This window comes from Nannospalax galili, unplaced genomic scaffold (assembly GCF_000622305.1).
Source record: "Nannospalax galili isolate Female #2095 unplaced genomic scaffold, S.galili_v1.0 scaffold115, whole genome shotgun sequence".
NCBI classification, from domain to species: Eukaryota; Metazoa; Chordata; class Mammalia; order Rodentia; family Spalacidae; genus Nannospalax; species Nannospalax galili.
In genome coordinates this window covers 7481974-7487599 of record NW_008340588.1, presented here as the reverse complement: position 1 = coordinate 7487599, position 5626 = coordinate 7481974, and positions in this window count along the sequence as shown.

Genomic DNA, 5626 nt, shown 5'->3' with positions numbered 1-5626 from the left:
GTGTGTTTTATGAGTATGTGTCAGCATGCAGAGGCCAAGAGAGGCAGTCAGTTCGGTATTGCATTCTGCCTTATTCCCTTGAGATAGGGTCTCTCACTGAACCTGGGACTCACTGTTTCCATTGTCTAGGCAGTGCTGGGGTTACAGATAGATGCAGCTACCCTCAGTTTTTTGTTTGTTTTTGCATGATTGCTGGCGATCAAAACCAAAGCCCTTGTAACTTGTATGGCAAGTGCCTTTCCACTGAGCCATCCACTAGCCCAGTTTTTAATTGGATGAACTGAGCGGTAACAGTTCATCAAAAAACAGGATAATATTGAAACATATATGTACACCAGCCCTAAAAAAAAAGAAAAGTAGACTCGTTTTCTCAGTCAATAAATCAGTGTTGGTTCTACAAGTCTTCATTTTTTTAACCTTCCAGACCTAAATTCTACCTAATCATTTTAGTTGTGATGGCAGCAGTTATTTACCACTATCTACAAGATACACCAAGCTGGCATCTTGTGTTACCTCATTTGATCATCAATTTAAGATTTCAGATACTATCAAGACTGTACTCCCGGAACTGAATATTCTTAATATATACATAATACGTCCTACCATGAAAAATAGGCCTAAAAGGGCCTTCTGGCCCACAAAGTTTATATTGGGGATGGTGGGGGACCTGGGACTCTTTGATACCACTTAAACAGATGTTTCTTTGAGCCAATGAACTTGGGGCTGCAACCTCTTTCTGAGGAGTCTGGAGCCACAGGATGGGTGAGTTGTCTGATTTTCCCATAGCAGTGTGGTTGGGGTGGGGCCTTGGGGCCTTGGACTGGATGGCAGGCTCCAGTGGTTGCAGAACTTCCAGCATTTCCCCTCCCCCCACAAGCCCTGCTTCAAGACCCAGCAGCACCCACTCTGGCTGGACAACATGGCTGATGCGGGCCCCAACAGGGAGGCTCTGGCTCCCAGGATGGAGGCAATGGCTGCGGGTTTGGAGGCAGGAAGACGGAGTTACAGACTGGGTTGGTAAATTACTCCTACTCCTCTGGAGGCTTACATGTTAGAGCCTTTGACCTGAGAAAAGGAAGATTTTCAAACCTGAGTTCCCTAAAGCACTTTGGTTTCTGAGGGTTAACTGGTTCCTAGTCTCACCTATGACCACATGATGGATGCCCACCAGGCCTTGTAGAGGTGAGCCCTAGAGGCCCGACCTGGACAAACATTTTGCCAGGACAGAAGCCAGTCATAGCACAGGCAGATTGTCAATGTTATTTAACGTTGAAAAACGTTAGGCCCAAATTCAGATTTATAGATTATTGTTTTCCTTGACTATGTGATTTTGATTTTATCCAGATTTTGTGGCAGGTGTTGCAGTCACTGGATCCCATACCACAACAACCAACATTTTTTAACTAAAAATGTAAATACGACTTATTTTTCCCTTTTATTTTCATTATATTTTTGCAAGATTCTTCTAGTCTTGAACGTGGAAGAGATGGGAGTTTAGACATAAAATAGGTTAACTCTTAACAGTGCCAACTGCAAAGGAAATAATGCATGTGAAACGCTAGTCACTAATTTACTCAGACTTGGCAAATTAAAATACCTGTAATGGGGCTGGTGTGGTGGGGAATCCCAGCACTCGGGAGGCAGAGGCAGGTGGATCTCTATGACAGCCAGGTCTGCTAGTGAATTCTAGGCCAACTAGGGCTGCAAGGGGACCCTGTCTCAAAAAAAAAACAAGAAGAAAATACCTGTAATATTAAAAGAGGATGTAGGAGATGGGCACAGTGGCGAGTGCCTTTAATTGCAGCACTAAGGAGGCAGAGATAGGTGGATCTTTGCCCAGATCTCTGTGAGGTTGAGGCCAGCCTGGTCTACCTGACCAACTCGGTCTACATGGTGAGTTCTAGGCCAGCTGGGGCTACAGGGAGACCCTTTCAATAAATATAAATAAATAATAAATAAACAGTAAAATTGGATGTAGCTCAGTGGTAGAGTGTTTGCCTAGCATGCACAAAAGATCACAACAATGGATTTGATCCCCAGGATGGACTCTCCCAAAAAGATTTATTCTCAGAATTAGACCGAGGTATTTCTGTCTGTGGATTCATAGCAATTAAGAATTTTTAAGGTTATCTAACCAGTTTTACATGTAAGAAAATGGAAGGAGAGAGTGCTTTAATGATGTAAGTGCACACACACAGTTACTACAGTACACTACTACCATTTTGGCTGTTGATAATTATAATTAATGAAACTGACTGCAAAGCCACATGAAAAACACTTGGGATTTTGAGCACCTTTCTGCCTTCATAAGGATGAATAATCAAGAGTTAACTTTAAGTCCTAATTATTTGGGAGGGTGATGCAGTAAGATTGAAAATCCAAGTCCTGAGTGGGCAAGTTCAAGACCAACTTAGAAAACTTAGCAGGATCGTGTTTAAAAAAGTTTAGAACAGAGGCATGGGGCTGTAGATCCAGCTCAGTGCTAGAGCACTTGTCTAGCATGTGCTAGACCCTGGATTCAATCCACAGTACAAAGCCTGTCAGTGTTTTTTTTTTTTTTTAAATTCTGTGTGGCTCTTGTAATTTCATCTATATTTAAAACTTCAAAACTTTTAGTGTTTCTAGTAATGCTACCAACCACTAGACACTAGCAGTGACTGCTCCGAAGGTCTTTTCTCTGCTTTGCTGAGTTTGGTCAGAGGTTTTTATTTCTTCGTAAAGTACTCCACATAAATGTAAAGATTTTTTTCTCTAACTTGAAAAGCACATCAATAGTTATCAAAATTGGATATCACCTGATGGGCTTGTTAAAACAAATTGCTATGCACTACACCTAGAGTTTCAGATTCTGTGAGTTTGGGATAGGATCAAAAATTTTCATTAATAACAACTTTCCAGGACAATATAAGAAAGAAACTCCAGAGCTCTTCTGTGTGTGTGTGTGTGTGTGTGTGTGTGTGTGTGTGTGTGTGTGTCCTATTCTGTAGATCCACGTTCCCTTAGCAATCTCAAGTCTATTTCTTTTTGGTTTGGTTTGGTTTGGTTTGGTTTGGTTTGGTTTGGTTTGGTTTTAGAGAAGGTCTCCCCGTAGCCTCAGCAGGCCTGGAACTCACAAGGTAGATCATGCTGGCCTCGATCTCAGAGATGGAGGATCTCAGAGATCCTCCTGCCTTTGCCTCCACAGTGCTGGGACTAAAGGCCTGTGCCACCCCACCTGGCTGGTTTTGGTTTTTTAGGCAGGGTCTCACTTTCTTCTCAAGACCATTCCTTTAAAGGCAGATTTTTTTTCTTCCTGAGACACTAAAGTCAACTATCCATAAACTAAAAATCAAAGGACTTAGAAGCTCCCACCCGGCCCATGCTGTGATAGATGATTTGTTAATCTCTGCAATTCAGATGTGAACCTGATCTTCAAGTCCATGGATCATTTCTGTTTAAACCATAGTTTTTGTCCAAGTTATCTTGAATATTCAGCATCTGGAGTTGTCTCTTTTTTTTTTTCCTTCAGTGAATTATATTAGTCATATTTAAATCTCTGAATTAGCTCACTTTTCCATAAAACTGTTTAAATTACCAGAGGGTGTAGACTGCTATACCATTTTCAAGTTGGACTCAAAATCATAACAAACTCTGCAGTGTCTACTTTAGGTGTATATCCATTTCCTCATTTAATAACACCGAGTATCACACCCAGGGCTGAATGAGAAGACATTCTTACCACTAGAGGCAAAATAATCACCATGTTAGTGTTCTGGTAAAGTTGTGTAGTGAGCACTCTACATGCATAGTGGGGTGTGCACTCCCAACAGAGAAACCTTAGAAGAAATTATTGAACTAGCCTCAAGGTTTGTAACTAGCCTAAGGTTTGTAAGGAATAACCTAGGAGAAGAAAGAAGAAATGGGTTTTTGAGGTAGGAGGGGGAGTGCATAGTGTGTGCAAGTTCACTGATAAGTGCAGGGAATGGAGCAGAGGGGTAAGCTCTGTTTTGATCAAAAAAGGTCTCAGGCCTCTGAGGATTTGGGAGTTTTTTGGTTTTGTTTTCCTTAAAAACTGTGAGAAGCTGATAAAAATTTTAAATACAACATAAACTTAAGAACACTTTAGCCAAATTATAAGGAAAGTTATGCTTGAAAAGTCAGAGGCTTTGGGGGATTCAAATAAAAAGCATAAAGACTCTCTAGAAACAAGGTTTATTTGAGAGTTGGTAAGGTCTTCAACACCCTGTAGGATTTTCAGTTTGGATCCTATGGGATGCTGCCCCAATAAAGTGGGAATGATGTCTGCCCTCCACTCCAGCTAAGTTATGGTGATAGCATTCCTAGAACAGCTAACCATTCAAAGTTCTACATAGACCAGAAAAAACATGCAAAATCCATTTTTAAACTGTATGCCCTATATTTTAACATAAATTGTAAACTTGAGTTTGCATTGGAAGTTGACCTAAAGTTTCTAGTTCTTTCTTAAATGCAGTGGTTTTTAAAATAAAGGACTTAAACATTCAAATATAGTTTTTAAAAAATATTTTATTATTTTTGTTTTATGAGTGTATTGCCTGCATGTATGTGAGTGCACCCATGTCGTGCAATACCGCAAGGTCAGAAGAGAATTTCGGATTCCCCTGGAACTGGAGTTAAGGACAGTTTTTAGCCACCATATGAGTGCTAGGAATCAAACCCGGGTCCTCTGCAAGAGCAGTCAGTGCTCTTAACTGCTGAGCCATCTCCCCAGCACCATAAATACAGTTTTATATGTATATAAATAGTGACTGGAAATCCAAGTGACCATTAGAGATCATAAAAACGCTAGAGCTGGACTTACGTGATTTTTAAGAAGACAATTTAATTGTTTTTGAACTTAGATCATAGAAATGAATGATAAGAAGAAATAGGCAAGAAATTGTGAATGGACTGCACATATTTTTGGAAGAAAATGGTATGTTTTCACAAGTTAATTTGTATTCTTTAAAACTTAGGAAAATACTATTTCTCAAAAAGCAGTCTTTGTTTTTAAACTTGCTTTCATTTCATCTAGCAACATTAGTAAATTCAAGTTTACTTGCAAAAGAGTACTGCTATGCAGGCAAAAATATGTGTATTTCCCTAATAGCAATGGCCAGTTGGTTTTCTATGTTTCTACATAGAAACTGCTAAATGTATATAAGGTATTTATTATTTACTTTAAAGTTCTTTTCACTTTTTTTGGAATTTCTACTTTTCTTGGTCATATAAAAACTATTACAATATTATTGGATGCACATTTTACCACATACCTAGAGAGGATAAATAAGATTTTTCTCTCCATATATAGCATATTCTCTCTCTCTCTCTCTCTCTCTCTCTCCCTCTCTCTCTCTCAAACTTGTACAAGCTGGTTTCTCCCTTTCACAATCCTACTGCAGCATCCCAAGTGCTAGGTAGGATTACCAGTATGCACCAACATACCTACCTTACACCTGCAGTTTTCAAATTGTCAGAGATTTTACTGGATCAGTCTCATTTTATGTTTTTCCTAGCTATTTTATCCCCTTAAAAAATAAAAGTAAATAAAATGCATAGCCCTCTGATGTCAATGTTGAAAACCATTGATATTATATAAGTTTGTAGACATGAGAACTTTGAGGTTACT